The sequence below is a fragment of the Enhydra lutris genome, unplaced genomic scaffold (assembly GCF_002288905.1).
Source record: "Enhydra lutris kenyoni isolate GAN:26980312 unplaced genomic scaffold, ASM228890v2 scaffoldscaffold13, whole genome shotgun sequence".
Taxonomy (NCBI): domain Eukaryota; kingdom Metazoa; phylum Chordata; class Mammalia; order Carnivora; family Mustelidae; genus Enhydra; species Enhydra lutris.
Window position 1 is genome coordinate 42,358,311 of NW_019154097.1, and position 20,991 is coordinate 42,379,301.

Here is a 20,991-nt window from a genome sequence, read left to right on the forward strand (position 1 = left end):
GCTGGTCACAGCAGGAGCTGCCCGGGGTCCCCTGTGCTGGTCACAGCAGGAGCTGCCCGGGGTCCCCTGTGCTGGTCACAGCAGGAGCTGCCCTGGGTCCCCCCTGTGCTGGTCACAGCAGGATCCGCCTGGGGTCCCCTGTGCTGGTCAGTTTAGCACATTCAACTCGGTTCCCTCCCGGGAGCCCTCGGACTCCTCACCAGGGAACACAGCAGTCCCCAAGGGCCCCTCGCTGGAACAGGCCGTAGCATGGAGGACACGGGACAAACTTGTGACCATTCCTGTCGGTGGCCTGCGAGAAGGTCCCCTAAAGGCTGCAGGGAACCCCGGCCACAGTGTCAAGAAGGAGGAACGCACCGTTCCGTGTCTCGGCTCTCCCGTGAGGTGGCCCCTGACAGGGACAGTGGCAAAGAGAGGCCGGCACCAACCTGGAGATCGGCCCCGGGAGGGGCCTCCCTGCTGAACCAAGACTCCAAGGGCCACAGGAGCAGGGCTCCGCAGCCCTAGGGTCCCGGCAGGCTCCCGCGCAGAACCGGGGAATGCGGAGACTGAATTAAAACACGGGTCCCCCCTGCCATCCCGGCTAGGCCAGCCAGCCTTTCTGCTGGTCAGGGGGATGACTGCTTCGCCTTCTGGAGCTATCGGACTGGACTGGTGAGGAGCCTCTCCGCTCGGGGAGGAGCGGGTCTCCGGCACCACCTCCCGGCTCGCCCTAGTGGCCACGTCGGGGGGACAGGGTTGGCCAGACCCGGCCTCAGCCAAGCTCTGCCCCCCGCTTCCCAGCCGGTCTCCCCACCCCCTGCCCCTCCGCGGGTGCCCGGGGCTGCCGAGACCCTGGAACCGGAGCCCACAGCCTCATTCCTCAAACCGCACGGCGGTTAGCACCGTTACTGCAAACATTTCAATTCAAAATCATTCAAAAACGATAATCATATTAAGGGATCTGCCAAAGTCTAATAGCTCTATTACAGAGGAGAAGAACAGAAATTAAAAATAATCACTTTTATTGTTTCTGTTTCGCAGAATATATGCGACACGCACCGCAGTCCCAGCTGGGAGGGAGACGCGGGAGAATTTCCACCACGGGGAGAACCTCTCCCGTGTCCAGCCTTCCTCACCTCGGAGTGCCAAACTCTTCATAGGCTCCCCACCCTCTCCTCAGTTACGGACAGGCTCTCACTCAGCTTCGTTGTCCCCCTCAGCACCTTCCCGGCCGTGTCGCCCCCGGATTCCACGGCCGCTCTGGGCCCATCGTCGTTCAGAAAGCCCGTCCCAATTTATGCCCGTCCCCCTTCTCCCGAAACGTCTTCCCCGGGACTGCCTCCATCTATGCGGATCCTACCCAACCTTCAAAACACCTTTCTTTCTGGAAAAAAATATTAATTTTTATGGTACGAAAAACTACAATACCTACCCTAAAGAAAATATACCTTGCAGAGATAAGAAAACAAATCTCATCGCTTTGTGACCGAGAGCGCTGCATCCCCATCACCACACCCCATCATTGCAGCTCAGTTCCTTAAGCCCGGGGGCCCACAGTCTTGTTACCGGGACCCCCGACCCACTGGCCCTGTGCACCCCTTTCCTCCCCAGTGTAAAGCCACAATGGCTGTTGCAATGATGCCCCGGTTCCTTCCCCCTTTGTTGTCCTCAGTTTGCAAAACCCTCACGCAGACCCTGCCTGCCCACGCTGGAACTCACCGCTGACGGCAGTTAGAGATGCACGTAACCACCACACGGGCTGGTCTTGCTTTAAACGCAGGGCTGGGAGCCTCCATGCTGCCCTTCCTTCCTTACAGGGCCCGAGTCACTCCTCCCCCACCGGCCTAGAAGCCCCTGCCACACCTCCTCCTCCCGTGTCCAGCCTCTCATGCCTCCTCTCCCGCGCTCTCCACGGACGACCTTGCTTCCTGCTCCCCTAGAAGGCGGCAAACAGAATCGAATGTCCCCAGTTCCCACATCTACTTGGCTTTGTGCTGTCACCCACTGTCCTCTGTAGTTACTCAAGACCTCACGCCGGCAACGCCCCCTCCCCTAAACACGCCTGCATCACATGTCTTCTCCAGGTCTCCGTATTCTTGATGCTTTGGCATCTCGGGACTTGCCCGCTGGGGAGAGGCTGCCCGTCCCAGGGCTGGCCAGTTCTCAGAGACAGCACGAGACCCGCCAGGGAGCACTGCCTCTCCGACGCAAACCGACCACCCCAGAGACCACACTTAGCCGCTATTTGGGTCATGTGCTCCAGGAGGCAATACCTCTCGGTCCTGATCATCCCACAGCCAGGAGCCAGACGACTGGGGCCAGCCCTTATTCCCCCCGCAACCCCCGAGCTTGCCAAAATGATCCCAGCTAGCCCATCCCAAGCCTACCCTGCCGTGCCCATTCCTTCCCGGAAAAAAAAAAAACCCACAGCGGAGACTCCTGCCTGTGCCTCCCCTCGGTCTTCCTGCCTCCTGACTGGCCCAGGGGCTTCCTCAGATGGCCCTGCCCAGAGGCACATGCCTCCTCTTGGGAACCGTAACAAACCATCTTCTCAATGGCACTGACCTCTTGACCTGTCGTCCTCATCACGCCCAAAAAAGAAGACTCCCGGGTGCCTTTTAGAATAACACTGCGCGTTGCTGGCCTGCCTCCGGGGCCGGTCATGCGTAGCAGCTTACAGAGCCTACGATCTCCTTCCCCACCCACTTCCCTCACAGTCACCTCCTCCTCGTTTAACAGTTCCCCCTACAGCAAAACCCCTTTAAAGCACTGTCTCTGCCCGGGCCTCCGATTCCTCCGTCCGGGTCTCTCTCAAACCCCCTCAACCCGGCTCTCTCCCAGCCTCGCCGCTCCCCTGCAAGCAAGCGCGTTTGTCAAGGTCAGAGATGACTCGTCCTGAGTGCCATGCCCAAGGCTCAGTCCTCATCACGGGCGCCCTCCCAGGGGCGGCTGACCCAGCGCCCCGTTCCCTTGCCTTGGAAGCAAGGACCTCTACAGATGTGCAGGGCACCACGCCTGTCCCTGCCTGGCTGTCCCGGATGCCCCCAGCCGTACCGTTGACTCTTCCTCTCCTCTGGTGCTCGAGGCAGGAGGACTCCAGGGTAGAGCCCGTGGGTCTCTTCTCCAGCTGCACTCCCTCCCTGGCACTCTTCTTTGCTCTCGTGGCTTTCGGCAACATTTCTATTCCAGCAGCTTCCAAATTTACATTCCAGTCTTCATCCTTCCTCCGGATTCCAGACTGGTATATCCGATTGCCTGTTCGACATCTCCGTCGTGTCTAAGAGATCTCGCCAACATGGCTGAAATGGGATGTTTAACCTCTCCTCACCCAAACCTGCCCCATGCACTCTCTTTGCTATCTCAGGTAATGCCAACTTCATTCTTCCAAAATATTGCAGTAAAAACCCTGGTGTTGCCTTGGTGCCGAACTGTCAGAAATTCCTTAGGCTCTACCTTCAAGACCTAGCTGGGATCTGATGGCCTCTCACCACCTTCACTGCCACCATCTAGGGCAGGCCATCGCCATCGTGCTACGTGTAACTACAAAGGCCTCCCAAGTGGCTTCTGCTTCCAGCCTTGCTCTCCTTCTGTAAACTCTCAACACAGCCTCCAGAACCTTCTACTAAACTATAAATCAGATCAGGGTAGGCCTCTGCTGCAAACCCGTCAGTGATTCCCCATTTCCTTTGGAGCAAAAGTTAGGGTCTCACTAGAGCTCACTGGGCTCCATCTAGACCGTCCGTGTTCCTGGGGCTTCTCTGACCTCCTCGCCTTGCCCTCTCTGCTCCAGCCACGTTCCCCGCTCTACACTCAAAATAACTGGAAGCAGGCGTGCCCACACCCACCCGCACACGCATGTTCACAGCAACACTGTTCACGAGAGCCAGAAGGTGGAAACAACCCAAAGGTCCCCCAATGGACAAACGGATAAACCAAACGTAGAATATCCACACGACGGAATATCACTCAGCCATAAGAAGGAATAAAGTGCTAAGACATCCTGCACTATGGGTGAACCGCAAAAACATGACGCAGAGTGACAAAAGCCAGACCCAGAGCGTCACAGATTGCGTGACTCTATCTACGTAAAATACCCAGAACGGGCAAATCCACAGAGATAGGCAGCAGCTTATCAGTTGTCCGGGGTAGGAGGGGGTACCGCGTTTCCATTCCGAGTGAGGAAAATGTTCTGGAAGGAGAAGGTGGGGATAGTTGCAGAACACTGTGAATGTGCTTAATGCCACTAAGTTGCACACCTAGGATGGTTAAAATGGTAAATTTTATATGTATTTTACCCCAACAAAAAACATGCAGATGATGATAACATTCCTTAAGCTTGCTTTGTTATGTAACATTATAAACACAAACCCCAAATTTCCTCCAATTGCCATTAGAAGAGAAAGTGGGAGACTTTGAGGGGTGCCTGGGTGGCTCAGGCAGTTAAATGTTTGCCTTTAGCTCAGCTCATGATCCTGGGGGTCCTGGGACTGGGTCCCAAGTCAGGCTCCCTACTCAGTGGTGAGGCTGCTTCTACCTCTCCTTCTGCCCCTCACCTCCACTCATGCTCTCTCTCCCACTCTCTCTTGCTCACTCTCTCAAATAAATAAATAAAATCTAAAAAAAAAAAAAGAAGGTGGGAGACTGGAGAGATGGCTCTATCTCCAATCTTACTTTCTATTCATGGAGACAGATCGTCTAGAACTCTGGAGAGAAGGTCCTAATATGTTCAAAGTTTTAGCCCATATGCCATATTTCCAATCTGGTATAAATGGTTGTATCACGGTGAGCACCATGGTCCTCTCTCTAGAATGGGTGGAAACACATGGCCCCAGGATTCAGGGGAAGTGCACTGATCTAACCATCCTGCGGGGCCGTCATCCAACCACGGGGTGACTCCATTTCTTAATCTATAACCTGGTCACGAAATCCCTGATGACCTAGTAGGGTTGTGGCAAGAATCTGAGGAGATAATGGAAACAGGTGTGCTCTGCACTTGGTTCACGTGAGTGACTGTGGAGAAACCTAGAACAACAGCAGAGGGATGAAGCATGGAGTGGGAGGGACTCGGGCAAAGGGGACAGAAGCTGGTGAGAAGTGTCCTGGCAGATGGTTCCACAAACATCTCAGGTCTAGTGAGACAAGCAGAGGAGGTGGCCTGCAGTCCAGAAGGAAGGGGGAATGAGCGAGTCATGTAGGGCACGGCACAGAGGTGTGACATTTGAGGTACGTGTTGGGACAGGCATGTGGGAACACCCCAGGGAAGAGCGTGAGGCAGTCAGAGCGGCCCCAGGAGAAAAGTCTGTCCGGTCTACAGTGTCCAGCCCGTCCTGAGGTCATCTCTCACCTCCACAACTGCGTGCAACGTCTAGGACTCCACATGGAGAGTCTGAGAGAACACGTGTGCGATCCCATCCCACGGCTCCTCGCACCTGGGACCCTCACGTGAGGGCAGACTTCCCACTCCGTGCCTTACCACCACTGGAAGAAGAGGTCTGAGCAGGGGTCACGAACGTGGGCTCACTCACTGGCTCACTCATCGGTTCATCCCGTCAACAAGCATGAGGAGGCCATGAGGCCACGGTTGTTAGGCTAAGTCCCAAGGACTTGAAGAGATAAAAGCACATGTGATTCTGTCCTATGGAACAAGCAAACACTATTTTTTTGTTGTTTCTTAGTAAAGAGGTTTTCCGGTTGAAGTCATGGCGCCCCTCGTTATTACTGGTGAACAAGGCCACTAGGATGGGAAGAGGTGCTAGAAAATGGAGACTCTGCTGGCCTGTGGCCGGAGGACTAGTGCTGTCTTCGGAAAGAAGCCCCCACTGGGATGGGTCTTTCCTCTGCCCCTGGCTCTACTGTCAGTGCCTGGGTATGCACATGTTACTGTGTGGCTGGCTGTCTTGGTCACCACGGAGGGCAGTGGGCCTGAGGTGTCTGACCCTTGCTTTGCCCCGCCTGCCTCGTACCTCCTGCTGCTTTCATAGGTACCTGCTGTCCCCTGTCCCCATCTCTGGTGGCCGTGTCTCCAAATCCATGTGAGGCTCACGGCTCATAAGTGAGGGGCCCAGGGCTCACCCTGTTTTTCTCTTCTCATGATTCCAGCTGGCCTGCCTCCTTGGGACTCACTGTTTCCCTCTGTCCTCAAACTCAGATGCCTGCCACTTCCACTGGTCCCAGCTCTACTTCAGCTAATGTCCAGGACTGTTTGCTGAGCACCTTTTTTCCCTTTTTTAAAAAAGATTTATTTATTCATTTGAGAGAGTCAGAGATGGAGGTGGGGGAAGGGACAGAAAGGGAGAGAATCTCAAGCAGACTCCCCTCTGAACATGGAACCCGGCACAGGGCTCCATCCCACGACCCCAAGTTCATGACCTGACCTAAAGTCAAGAGCCAGCACCTAACGGAGCCCCTGAGGCACCTCTGCTGATACCTTCTAAGAGCCCATTTGTAGGAAAAGCATGTAAAATCCTACACCACGACTGGGGTTATCCTTGAAAGAACTTTGGCAAGTTCCGTTCCCAGGGTGTAACCTGCCCTGGGTACCCACTTCTCCAGCAACAGGTAGCGTCTTTCTTCCAAATGTATTGATTTCACTGCATTTGTTACAGTCACGTATGCAATGGGCCTTTTTACGCCATTTCCTAATACACAGAAAGAGTGTCTCACGGGGATGTCCCCCTTCTTCAGCCATCCTCTGGCACAGACACTGATGTGCTAAAGGGCCCCAAAGACAGAGCACGGAGGGGAGAGGAGACTGGGTGGGTGGCGCACCACCCAGGCCAACAAGACCCCGTACTGAGAAGACGGATGTATCCAGGGCCGCGTTGAGACCGTTCATAGCGATCCCGAACCCTCAGAGCAGCTCTCCTGGGTCGATACCATCAGGCCCGTTTTCCAGCGGAGGATCTGAGGTCAGAGGTAGGTGAGCTGGCCCAGGGCAGACACTTGGAAGTAAGCGCAGGGGGAGGTGCAACCTGATGGCGTTGGACCCCCATACCCTCCTAGGTATCCCGCTGCCTCCCTAACAAGATCATCAGAAACAGCAGCAGCTAAGAGCTCTCGCGCTGGGCGGAATGAGTGGTCCCGCTCTGAAGATTTCTGGAAACTTGCAGCTGCTAAACACTAAAAATACAATTTGGGGGAAGGAGCTGGCTGGCTGGCATAGAATTCTCAACCGGCACAGAAGAGTAATTTAATCCTCAGGGTTCCATTTGCCTCTGCTATACATATAAATACCAAAAGGGTAAGTACCGCTGCCTTTTTAAAAACCAAATGCTGTATCCAGTGCACAAATATCTCACAGGAAAATGGGGCCCAGAGGCCGGTGCTTGGTCTGGTAAATGGACGTAGCACTTCTCCTTTGTTGCCGAAGAGATCATTCAGGCTGAGACAACGACTTCTTCCAGATCAGGAAGGGAACCGTCTGGGCACGGAGAGCCTTTCCTGGTGGAGGAGGAAGGAAATGTTCATCTCTCTGGAGTGTGATTTTTCACAGATGCAGAAAATGCCAGTGGGGATTGAAGTTGCCAGTCCCTAACGCATTTCCTCGGCTGGCTGATCTTGCCTGGGCTTGTTTTATTAAAACAAAGACCCTATCAAAACTCTCCAGTCAGATGTTCCCCACAAGGAATCTTCTCAGCATAACACTTTGGCTCTTTGCTAATCGTATTTTCTGGAGGCTTTGGGAAATTGATGTGCAAATAATCCTTTGAAGACAATTTTTGTAAAAGCACCAAGTTTCTAGAGAAGCGGTAACACATTAAGCCATTATCAGCCATCAACGCCTCATACATATGTATATTTACGCGTCTGGTTAGCTTCCTCCTGAGATGAAACAAAGGTTGGGTGAATGTTTGCAGAAGAGAAACAGAAGAAGGATCTAGAACGGGGTCAGCACACTCCACCGCCCATTTTTGTCCAAGCCGAGAGCTAAGAATGCTTTGTACAGACGAACATATTGACTTGAAGATGAGAACACCAGCAAAATGTTACCCCTGCCCCAATAAAATTCCATTATCCTCATTAGTAGATATAAGCTCCAAAAAACTATCCTCATTATTATTACATCTTGGATTTTATCAACAAAATATTTGCCGAAATTGGTTTTTACTCTTGTTTATAGGTACCTGCACAATAGCCTTGAATTTGTCTCTTGGACTGCAAAGCCTAAAATATTTGCTATTTGGCCCCTTAGAGAAAAATTTTGCTGAACTCTGTGCTGGAACATGAGCCCTAGAGGGGAGTGCAGACTCTGTGTGGAGCAACATGGTACCGGTGATGAGCAAAAAGGTAACTTTCAAAGGACAGGTAAGGAGCTTGGGGAGAAAAAGACTTAAAGGATGGATGAGTGTCCTTCTCATCTATAAAAGGGGAATAATCGTTCCTCTCCAGCCTCCAGGGCTGATGTGAAAACAAATCCGATGAAGGCTCTGGGGAGGCACACTCAAAAGTGGCATCAGGCTGGCAAAACACGTGGTTCTATAAGGAAGGCAAAGAAGCACAGCTTATGCCAGCCCAAAATATGCCTCTTTGGTATAAGGATTACCTTGAACGGGTTATGTTTAAGAAACAGCAGACATAGGAGAAGCTCTGAAAATCTACCCTTTGCAAAGAGAAATTTACATTTATGGGAGAATCTCTATTTGTAAGGGTGCCTCCCTCTCTGTACCAGGAAGAGGAGGATGACCCTGAGTCTCTAGAAACCCTCATCAATGGAGAAGGCACCCACTTAAATTGCCATAACAAACCTGCCCCGTGTAAGTGTGCTTTTCCTGGCCACCAACCCCTCGCCCCCACCAGTGACAGCCTCCTTCTTCCCACCATCTTTCCTTTGTCGTTAGCTGAAGATGTGTTTAGGGTAGTGGCTTGGGTCATTTTGGGGACTTAGTTTTCCTTGGTCTCTCCCATGTATACAAAAGGTATACATGTTATTAAACTTCTGTTTGTTTTTCTCCTATTAATCTTTTTATTTCAGGGAGGAATCTCAGTCAAGAGCCTAGAAGGGTAAAAGGAAAATTATTTTTCCTCCCCTGCAAAAGGAAGCGTGCATGGCAGGGAATCTTTCTGAGAAGGTCTGAGGGCATCCTATAAAAATGCAGGTTCCCTGGGATAAAATACAATTAGAAGTAAGTAAATGAGAATAAGCAGGCAGAGGGGAAGAGAGCAGGATAAGATGATGTCAAGAGTGAGCTTAGTGCACATAACATACACTTAGTGAAGGTGGGACACAAACGCAGCGCAGGCTTTCTGGCAGCCGTTGCAAACAGCACTACTGGAATCACCTGCAGTGCCTAAAAGATTCTTAAAAGAGAAGTACTTGGCCTCTAAGACCCAAAAGATATTTCTCCACCGAGTAACTTGGTGAACCATATCCTCGAGACGCTACTTCGGTAATACAACAAGCTCCACAAATCTGTTCCCTAAAACATCCCTCAGCACTGGCTTACAGCATTTACCCAGCACGACTGTTTTCAAGGCCAAAATGAGGTCAAAGTAAGAACACAGCTTTCTGATGGCCTTGCTCGTTTACAGGGTAGATGAGTATTCAAGTCGTTGTAAGATCGTGGTGAAATAAAATATATTATTTTGAAATCTAGGAGTATTCTTTTTTATTCTGGGCTCACTGTTTCATCCAGAGGTAGTCATAGCTTTCACACGAGTAAAGACTGTCAGAATTAAGATAAAAAGAAGCAAAGAAGTGTTCATTTTCAGTTGTGACTATAAAGCCGACTCGTGAAACTACTGAAATAGTCTTGAAGCCAGAATTTCAAGTGCATTAGCCACGCATGGAAGAAAAGCATTTTCTAAACCTGAGCGTCCTTTGAAATGTCAGACGTACACAAGACCAGGTTGCTCTGTGGCCATGGGTCTCGATGCTGGCTCACTCTGGGATCACCTGGGGAGCTTTGAGAAACTACCTGTGCTTGAGATCCCTTCCAGACACTCGGCTTCAGCTGCTCTACATCCATATCTGATCCGGAAGGGCAGCCAGAGCCCGGGTGGCTCATCTGGCTCAGCTCAGGTCATGTCTCTGGGTCAGGAGATTGAGCCCCACACTTGGTGCGGAGTCTGCTTGGGATTCTCTGTCTTCCTCCGCTTCTCCCCCCACTTGCACATATGTGTGTGCTCACACTCTCAAATAAATAAAAATCTCTAAAAAAACAAAAATAAAACCAAACAAACCCCAGCAGATTCAGGGAAAGAACTTTGCCTCCCCCTCAACTGCCTAAATTTACACTGGAAAAGAGAGCTTGTACCAGGATGAGAGCTATTCACAGAGATTCCTCTTTACCTAAAAAATTCTATCTGTATAAAAGGGCAACCTTTGTTTTCCAAACTTCTCCTCTTACCTTACCTTTAAGGAAACCCAAGGTCTTCCTCCCTTAGTATCCTCAGACCCCCTCTGCCTCTCCTTAGCTCATATAAGCCTCATGTTGCCTACTGTCTATAGACAGTAAGTACAACACTAAATTTGATTTTCTCCTGTTCACGTCTTGTGTTAATGGGATCCTTAGAGCAGCTGGAAGGATCTTGAAGGGCATAGAAAATTTCTTCCTCCCCAACACTGCCTATTACTCTACAGGAGGGAGAATGTCTTGCGTACTGCCTAGGCAGTGGGGCAGATGTCTGAGTGATGTTTAGGCAGACAGAAGTCTTCTAATAGTGCTTCCAGTGCCCACAGCTAGCTCTTGTCGGCTTGTAGGAAGTCCTGATAGTCCCTCATTTCCTGGGAAAGTGGTGGCAAAAGGCTAAACAGATAGGATCAAGGGAGTCAGGGGCCTGGAGGGCACAGAATGGGTGCATATTATGCCTGGAGCTCAGGGCCAGGACCAAGGGCATTGACAGTGAGTACAGAGGGGGTAAAACTGAAGATGGCAGGTATGGGACACGTTAACAGGGGCCAGGAAGGTTACAGGGGACAGCCTGCAGCCCAGACACTTCTCCCCATCACCACTGTACAATGCCAGCTCCCACTTGCTCCTAGGAGTTATTCAAGTGGGGGGGGTGGGAAGCAGGAAAGGAAGATCCCTTAAGGAAAAAGATCAACCCTTACAGAGAATAGCCTGTGTAATCATGACTTAACTGAGCAACTGGGTTCAGAGAAATGGAGTTTTAAATTGGAAGAAACTGAATTCCCTTGAGATGACAAGATTAGTTTTCTTTCTCATCATCAGTGAAAATGGGGGCTAAAGATCAAGTTGAATTCAAATACTGAAAAACAAAGTCAACGTTTCCCATCTGACTTGCAACTACAATTTAAAACCTGCTACAGGTTTTGGAGTACTTAGAAGAATGAATGGACTCTAAGACACCAAGAGAAAACAAGGAGGAGAAAAGAACAAAGGAGTCACATAAGAAAAATAACTTTTCTGGAAAGTAATTTGGCAAAATGTCTTACAAATCTTAACAGTGTACATGTCTTAGATACAGAAATTCCATGCCCACGAATTTATCCTAGAGAATAAAAATGATTTCTGCCTCTGAGAATGTTGGATTTTATGATTTGGACAACTTTCTAGCTGAAAACAATGAAGAAACTGGATTGAAAAATTTTAAAAAAAGATTCTATTTATTTATTTGATAGAGAGAGACAGCTAGAGAGGGAACACAAGCAGGGGGAGCAGGAGAGGGACAAGCAGACTCCCTGCTGAACAGGGAGCCTCACTCAGGGCTCGATCCCAGGACCCCAGAATCATGACCTGAGCTGAAGGGAGATGCTTAACCCACTGAGCCATCCAGGTGCCCCTGGATTGAAAAAAATTTTAAATCTTAATAAAACCATTAAAAATGAACAAAATATAAATGGCTTGAGTTGCAATCTGTCTGAGATTGGAATAAAGGAAATCCCAGCACGAGGTTTGCTCCTGCCCACGGCCATATGCCGGTACAGGGTGGGGGGTGTTGGCGGGGGGGAGTGCTGCACTTACGGCAACCTCAAAAGACCAGGAAGCTAAAAATTAGACTTCAGGGCCCCCCATGATGGGCAACATGATGAATAACCTTCCATTTTGGGCTGGGACCATGAAAGGCTGGAAATCAACCTGCTCTCCCACAGGCTACGAGTCCACTCCACTTCATTTGAGTAGCCCAGGAAACTTTGATTCTTGAATTCTGATTAACGGAATCAGAGTTACGAGTACTCCCATGCTCCTGACAGAAGTAAACAAAAATTCCCCCTAGAGGCAGATAATATCATTCTAGTTTCAAATTCTTTCAGTAAATACTTTTTCGAATACACTCTCCAACACATAATCCAAGATAATCAGAAGCATCAAAGTCAAGATGTCAAAAGTCAGACCCACAGAAAGAAGAGACCACAGAAAGGTTTTTTAAGCAAGCTTAAAAATTTCAGCAGGAAACTGGAAACTACATTAAAAGTGAAACAACCGGTTTTGAAAAAGAAAAAAGAGAAGATGTAGAGTTGAAGAGTTAAACAACTAAAATTAAGAGCTCAGTGGAGAGTTTAACAGCAGATTAGACACAGAGACAGAAGGCATTATTAAAGTGGTAGGTAGGTCAGAAGAAACGTTCAAGAACAAAGTCCAGAGAGACAAAAAGGTGAAAACTATGTAAAAGAGGTTAGGTTATGTAGCGAATACAGTGAAATGTGACATGGGTTTGTGAGATCCTGGGAGAGAAGAAAAAAAGGGCAGAGGCAATATTTGAAGAGTTAGTGGCTGAGAATGTCCCAGAACTGAGGAAAGACATCAATATACAGATTTAAGAAGATCAACAAATCTCAAGCAGAATACATAAAAAGAAATCCACACCTAGACAGATCACAATGCAATTAAAAACAAAACAAGAGATATAATCTTACAAGCAACCAGATGGGGAAAGAAAAAGAAATAATCAAAGACTTTTCAAGGTTTTTGTGTAGAAATTTTAATCAAAATGTTATTTGTCGTGGAGGAAAAAAAAAACCCAAATTTCCACCAACAGAGATACAGTTAGATATATTCTGGCACATTCCCATCATAAAATATTAAAATATTACTATTATAACATCATTTTAAAAATACTGAATGATGTAGGAAAAGTTTCATTTAAAAATCTTAACACCAGCAACCACTGTTCTCAATTTCAAACTGGGGCAGTAGCTTTCTGAGCTAGTGGTTATTTTGTACATGGTATTAAGAGAGCAGGGTGAGTACGGAGCTGAGAAAGTCACACATTTTTTTCCAGATGCTTCTGTGGAGAATCTACCCAGCTTTTCCTCTACACTTCTTTCTCAGTTTTCCCAGAAGACCCATGAGACAGGACGGGACTCTTTTTCTTCCAAAATTCTCCCAGAAGTTTGGCATTTCCACATCCCCTCTTGGGCTTGGCATATAACAAGCTGGGATGAGAGAAAAGGGTTTATTTTCTAGCACAACTCAAGGAGAAAAAGAAATACTCCTTTAGTATAATAAGATATATTCAATCTTATAACATATTATATCAGATTTACATTAAGATCTTTTCTCATGGTCTCACAGATGCTTGGCCAAGAAGCTCCTGAAGGACAATCTCCTTCATTCACCTTCTCCACCCAGAAGGACTCAACCCAGCCCAGAAGGACGGACAAGTCTGGCCAAGTAGACTTGTGGTGTGGGAACTCACTGAAATAGAGCAAGGCCACATGAAGCATGAACTGTACCGTCCCTGCCCTCCTGGAAATAATGGCATGAGGAAGGAGTTAAACATGGAGGTCACACGGTTATGAGAGGCCAAAGGCTGCCTCTCATTCACCCAGAACTCCCAGGAGCTCAAAAGCAAAGCCACTTCTCACACACCCTCATTCGCTCCCTGGCTCAGAGAAAGAAGTTGCAAATATTGTCAGTTAACTCCTTAGAAGGCTGAGGAGTTGATACTACAAGGAGATGTGACACATGTCATTGAGCAAACCTCTACAGGAACAGGACTTTGGCTGCCTTTTTCCTTAATGACATCATTCCTTTCTAGCAGTGTCTATTGTGAGGGAGAAGAGATGGGTCACTGAGTCTAGGCCCAGGCAACCTCTGGACATTGCCCAGTGCCTAAGATGCCAAGTGCAGAGACTTTCCAAAGGTCATGACTGTGCTCAATTTCAAGGTATCCTCAACACTTGCTGGATGAATTCCAAACTTCTAGGCAATACTCATTCAAGGTTCTGGAGGTCTGGCCCTTTCTTAGCTTTCCAAATTTCTTTTCTAGGACCCCCTCCCTCTCTGAATCTTTTGCTCCTCCCTCGAAGCCCAATGTTATTTGAGCTTCACTCCCTGTGCTTAGACCATCCCCTGCTATTTCCTGCTCAAGTCCTTGTATTTTATGGGGTTAGCTTTGGCCCAGGGGCCTCCATGAATCCTCTGACTCGCTCAGCACTGTAGCTCTCAACCTCCAGAGAACTGTTGTCTGTCGCACTCCTTTGGCAAGTGTGTTCTGTTTTTCATTGTCCTGTGTCTCCCACCCCTACCTCCAGGCCCCAGGACTGGGAAAATAGCCACATTGCTCTTTTCCCTGTCATGGACATTCAGCAACGGGATGGCTTGGACAGCAGTAGAGTGCACTTCCGCCTTTGGCATGACAACCGCATGGCCTCTCTGCCGTCCACACTCGCCAACCTGGGTCCACAAGAGCGGAACAATTCTGTCGCTGGGAGATTTGAGAAGAGGCCAGGAGGGAATGAGCCACTAAGAGCTGTTCTCATGATGCACAGGGAGCAGCTGGTGGGAGGAGGGGGCTTGGCAGAGGCAGCTGGGGAGAGCAGGCATGAGGCAGGCCTTTTGTACCGGGCTGGGTTATGCCCGGCAGCCCTGCCAGGTTCAGAGTTTAGAAGACAAAGCACCAAATGTTTTCCGGTGAAGAGATCAGAAAATCCAAGTTGAGTCAGAGTCACATCCAGACCCAAAGAGTCACAGAGTGAAAATCAGAGAAGAGGCATGTTTACACAGGATTGACTGGGAAGCTGTGATTTACCGCCAGCTTTCATCCGCCCCAGGGCTCCTCTCCCCGTGTGCCCATCAGGAGCAGCCTCCGCTGCCCGGCTTGTGAGGCAGAGATTTCTGGCCATTAAATTTACCGTTTTGCCACTAACCCCATCATAGCTCAGTGTTCTTGAATGCTTGAAAGCTCTGCTCTAAGCACTTACATACGGGATTTCATCGAATCCTTCCACTTGATCCGACTTACAAGGAGCTACTATTAATATCCCCAACTGAAAGATAGGAAAACTGAGGCACAAAGAAGGTAAATCCCTTCTCCAGCAGCAAATCACCAGTAAGTATGTAGCCGAGACCTGAACCCAGGCTCTCCCAGACCAAGCCCATGGAGCTTTCTCTCCCCCCATTTTCCCCCACAGTATGTGTCACCTTTGGGTGGGTCCTGGCCCTGGCCTCAGAGAGAACCACACTGTTGGGAGTGGTCTACAGGACTTACATGGGTCTGGTCCTCCCCGGTCACATGCCATCCTTCAGGCAGATTTTCCCTGTTTTTCTAGAATCCAGTATTTGTCTCCAGAAAATGCGTATCTTCCCAGCTCTGGCAGCTCTACTCCTCCTGCTTCAGCCAGAACCCCTGCCTCCTATTCTTTCCTGAGACACCAGCCCCGCTGAGAGTCACAGCCTGTGTGTGGAGTCTGCACAGGCAGGGCCCCGGGGAGCGGGCCGTGTAGGGGAGTCAGAGCAATGTGTGACTCAAGCTGGAGCCCTAACGAGCATCTGTGTGAGGGCGACCCTGATACCACCCTCGGGTTTGCTTCCTTATTAGGGAGACTCATAGGACTCAGTATATGGTCCTACTCATGGCTACGATTTACTACAGCAAAGGGACAGAAGGAAGTCTTCTGTTCCTTTGACATGGGGAAGCACAGGGAAGGTGCATGGAACATAGTTGGAAAAACCAAGCAGAAGCTTTCAAGATCATCTCCCACTGGGGTCAGATCAGATGTCCCCTAGCAGAGAGCTGGCACTGCACGTGGGAAATGCTGTCTATCATGGAGGCTCATCAGAGACTCAGCACCCGGGATTTTTACTGATTATGGGGGCACCTTCTGCCTAGAAGGTACCAGAATTCCAGTCTCTCAGAGGGAAGGCAGGTGCACAGCACAAACCACGTAAAGTGAGGCACTCTCATCAGAAGTCCAAGATGGCAGCCAAGGGCCAACCTCGTACGCGGGCCCTTCAAAGAATAAATACATAGTTAGGTCTGACATGTTCACGGTTTTCTGCACATCATCCAAATAGACAAATAACCCCCCAACAGAGTGTTTTCCATTTGTGCCAGATTCCACACTCCCAAAGCCTGCCTATTTTATTAGAGCTTCACGTGAACCCTGTACAGGAGGAGGTAGGAGTCAGTCTCTTCACAGATGAGCAGGTCAAGGCTGAGGGAGTTCTTGATTCTAAGTCACCATGAAAATGATGGGGAAAGCTTAACCCTAAGATCAGCCATGTCTGCCATGCCAAAGGAAGGCTATTGTTGTCATCTGGGTGTGGAGTGAGACAGGGATGTGTCTCCACCACCCAAGGAAACACAACGACTGTCTCCACCACTCAAGGAAACACAACAATGAAAGAACTCCCAGTCTCCATGAACTTCTGACTCCTCCACAGTGCTCCCTGTTAAATCGATTCACAGAATACTAGCACTAGCCGTGTCCTTAAGAAATCACTGTGTACAACTCATTTCTTTATTTGAAAAATAGGGAAAACAATTAGCTTCAGTCCCTATTGCATATGGCTAATAACCTATTGTTTAGAAAAGACTACAGAATGGGTAATGAAAGCCATTATGTGAGATAGCTTTTATTGTATTTCTTTTATTGTTAGAAAATTGCTTTCATTATCAACAAAAACAGTGATGGTCCCTCCTTCCTCAGCTTTGGGTTTCTCTCCCGTTGCTGGCTCAGGCCAGGGACCCCATTCTAAGTTTGAGACAGAATTTAAGGAAAAGAAAAAGATAAAAAATACCCACCCCCAGCTCTTCTGTTGTTCGAGGGCAGGTAAATGTACCCAAATGTGGAAAAGTGGACCCATGAGAGGGTTTATGAGGAAAGGATCATGGCCTGACCATGAAGCAGGGAGAGTGCCTCATCCAGCAGTGGGCTGATTCTTTCTGGGTTTGAGTTTCTCTACCTTTGCAGTGGGGAGAAGGGGAACAGCTACCATCAATGGACTGCTTCCCCTGTGGCAGGTGTGAGGCCATGAGTTTGACATATACTTGTCATTCCATCAGATTCTCACAGCAATGCTTTTAGATGAGTAATAGTTCATGCTTTTTAGAGTTGGGAACAATAAAGTTCCGAGAACGTGGGTGCTCCGCTCTAATGCGGTAGAGAAGATCCCATCCTGGGTCTCCTTGACTCTCACCAGGTTGACAGTCACCAGGAGCGACTGCCAAAAGCAGATGCAAAACCTCCCCAGGTAGCATTGAGTGTCAACTACATTTCAATTAAAAAACCAAACGAAACAAAGAAACAGCACTGGAGAGATCCACATTCAACTGGGCGCCAGACAACCCAGAAGCTCCACAGAAGATGAGCTCATAATCTAAAATTACAAACATACGAAGAAACTATCGCCCAAGTGAGAGTCAGCAAATATAACAGAAGAGGGCCCCCAGGAACTCAAGCTAACAGAACTATCAGAGACCATGAAATAAAACATGCTCAAAATGTTTTAGAAACCTTAAAAATGGGGTGCAAAACCGTAAGTATGAGATCCTATGAAAAATAAACAAGCAGATGCGAAAAATAACAACACAAAACTTCTAGAAATGAAAATTACAGACTTTGAAGTTTAAAACATGGCTAAACTGTGTTTTAAATAATAAATTATTAATAATAAATTAGGCATAGCTGAAGCGTGAAATGGAGTGAACAAAGGGTAGAGGGTGAAATCACTCTTAGTGCGCACAGAGAGAGGAAAAAGGCAAAAGAGAGGAAGAGATACGAAGTTGGACTGTGTCATTACAGCAGTGGTCAGCAAGGTCCTGGACCCTGGGCAACTTCTCCCCATGGCCAAGAGTGGAAATTACTAAATGTTTTATATTTGAATAAACCTCTATCATTTATAAATAAAGCTTTCAAAGTTGATGCCTATAATTCAACTGGTCCACAAAGAATCCATGTGATGGAGATGCACGTATTGAATTACCCATCTTACAGATGGAGAAATGGAGGCTCAGAGACATTTAAGGGGCTTGCACAAGACCACACAGCTCATCAGCGATGAAGCCGAAAGTCCAAGACAATCTTCTGAATCCAAGAGCCTTCCCTTTCTCCTAAATCCCCAACCTGATGAGTATTTTTAGCCAAAGAGATGCTGTCTTGGGCTGTTGGGGCTGCCATCACAGAATACCGAAGATCACTTACAAACAACAACAATATTTTCTCACACTTCTAAGGGCCAGAAGTCTGAGATCAGAGAGCATGCTTGGGAGAGGGCCCTCGTCCAGGTTGTGAACGTCTCTGTACCCTCACAAGGTGGAAGGAGCAAAGGCGACTTCTCAGACCTCTTTTATAAAATCACTAATCTCAGCCACAAGGGCTCTGTCTTTACACCTAATCACCTCCAAAAGGGCCCCACCTCCTCACACCATCACACTGGACATGAGGATTTCAATACAGGAATTTGGGCTGGTAGGGGTTGGGGGTTGGGGGACACACACACCCAGACCATCGCAATGCCAACGGGGATGCTAATGGAGTGAACTTGGCAAAATTAACTGAGTCTCCACAGTGTTAACCCAAGGACAGCCCCAAGCCGGAACAACGGAGCAACCCTCCCTCCTCGGCAGTGGACAGCACTCTCTTCCTGCCTAGGCAGAATGGACCTGCAGGTGCAGAGGGCCTGAAAGACAGGCAAGGGTTGGTTTGCAAAAAGGGGAACTGCTGGGTCTCCCCGGTTCTCCGAACGAACTCCTGCCACTCTGGACTTGGTCATTTTTGGTGGGAGGGAGATAATGTGCCATTCACCTCCTTCCTACACTGGGGGGGAGGGGAGTGTGGGTTGAAACTGGATGGGAAACGGTGCCAGGGTCAATTCCACAGGCAGGGCACAGAAATGCGAAACACCCCCAGCCATGGGCCAGAGCCGTAACTCAACCACAGTCACTGACACTCTTCGACCAGAAGGACAAGGAGAAATGAAATTCTTTTGAGAGCGTGGGCTCTCTTTTCAAAAGGGCAAGCATTCTCCCCCTTAGAAACAGTGAGACAAACCGCCCAGACATCTTCCTTTAAACCCCTCCCACCCCAAACAGGCTTGATTCCTCTATTCTGGTAGCTCAGATTTTTAAGTTACTGGGATTCGACGTGTCGGCCAGGTGGGATCTTAACTCTGATGAGGCTCTGGATTCATTAACCTTGGCAGAAGGAGCCTGGGTAAATCTGCTTGCAAAGGACCTGCTGAATATTTTAATTCTCAAAAGGGCAGGGAAGTAGAACGCAGATCGCTGTACCCGGCCCCAGCGACACCCTTGACAATCGCAATGACCTTCTCGAGATCAGCGTTCTCTCTTATTAAAGAAGAGCGGCATCTCCCGGAGACACAGAGCCATCCACGGCAAAGGGAAGTGACATCGGACGACTCGAGGCAAGCTTTGTTCTTCTCTTCTCTTCGGCATTCACGGCTCCCCACCTTACGCGGCGCTTACTCACCGACGGATCTCGTCCTCCTGCTTGGAAAATGTGCCCGTGCTGGAGTCCCCGTGTGTGTCATCGACAGTGATTAACACAGTGTCTTGCATTTCGCAAGTGCTCTACGAATGCTTGCTGTGTAGCAAGCGCATGCAGGGGCCCGATTAGAACATCCTTTTCTCCAGCAACTCCTGGGCTCAAAGAAGTTTCCTCTGGAAGGGGCCTGCATATGAATTCATGAGAGCAGCCACAATGCAGGAGATGATGCGCCAGTCACCGAAAGGTCTTATTGTAATTGGGTCGCCCTTCCCGCACCTCCTCTCGCCTCTCATCCGCAGCGGGTGGGTGAGCGTGAGCCTGGGTCCACACCACACAGGGAGAAGGGGGCTGTGAATGGGAACTGTGCGGGGCCAGGAGACCCAAGCACTCTCTCGCCACACCGCCTGGTGCCAAGTGGCCACTGGTCCTTTAGCACAACTCTGTCCCATGGCTTGGGGAACCCAGGCAGGAGAGAGCAGAGTAGGGATTCTGAGCAGGAGACGTGGGCCTAATGATGCAGTGACTGACAGTCATTAGCCTTGGGTTAAGAAAGAAAATGGCCCTGGGACGCCTGGGGGGCTCAGTGGGTTAAGCGGCTGCCTTCGCCTCAGGTCATGATCCCAGCGTCCTGGGATCCAGGCCCACATCGGGCTCTCTGCTCGGCGGGGAGCCTGCTTCTCCCTCTGCCTCTGCCTGCCTCTCTGTCTGCCTGTGCTCGCTCGCTCTCTCTCTCTCTGACCAGTAAATAAATAAAATATTAAAAAAAAAAAGAAAGAAAGAAAATGGCCCGTTGATGAACACTGTCTTGATGTGCAGCTCAAACCTCCTGTTCCAGTCTATGAACTGTGATACCGTCACGCTCGCAGGACTGAACAAAACACTCTACTTCAGGGAAACTGGCCTAGAAATACAGCTGGGTGACAAAATACACATTCAAGGCAATTAACCATTGCATTTGTTGGGACAGAGGAAAGAACAGAAATAACCACGTGCCCATAAACAAGAGGTCCTGATTAAAACATTCCGCAGGACAGACAGACTCCCATCTGCATGCACAGCTACACACCCAGCCCCTAGCACAGCACTGGCGCACAGTAGGGGCTCAATAAAAAGCTTGAGGCAGAACTAAACTCCAGAGATTGATGTGTCCTTGGTGAATTAAGTACAAAAGCAAGTTGCAGAATAATGTGAATGAGGCACTCCACGTTCGGCACATCACAAGTCCCTTCAAGATCGGTCGGAAAAAGGTCTGTCAAATGTGCTGGATTTTGCAGATGATGTCATGGAAGTTTATGAGCAGATGCACACGTGCACACAGGCACACGTACACACGATCGCACGAATGCACACGCACACGCACGCATGGTCACACGATC

The 20,991-nt window shown here is 49.2% G+C and overlaps 1 protein-coding gene across 1 annotated transcript in view; it reads right to left on the minus strand.

Moving 5' to 3' along the window:
• LOC111146240 (polypeptide N-acetylgalactosaminyltransferase 17) overlaps window positions 1-20,991 on the minus strand; it is a 439,328-nt gene that overhangs the window by 111,253 nt on the left and 307,084 nt on the right. The window lies entirely within an intron of this gene.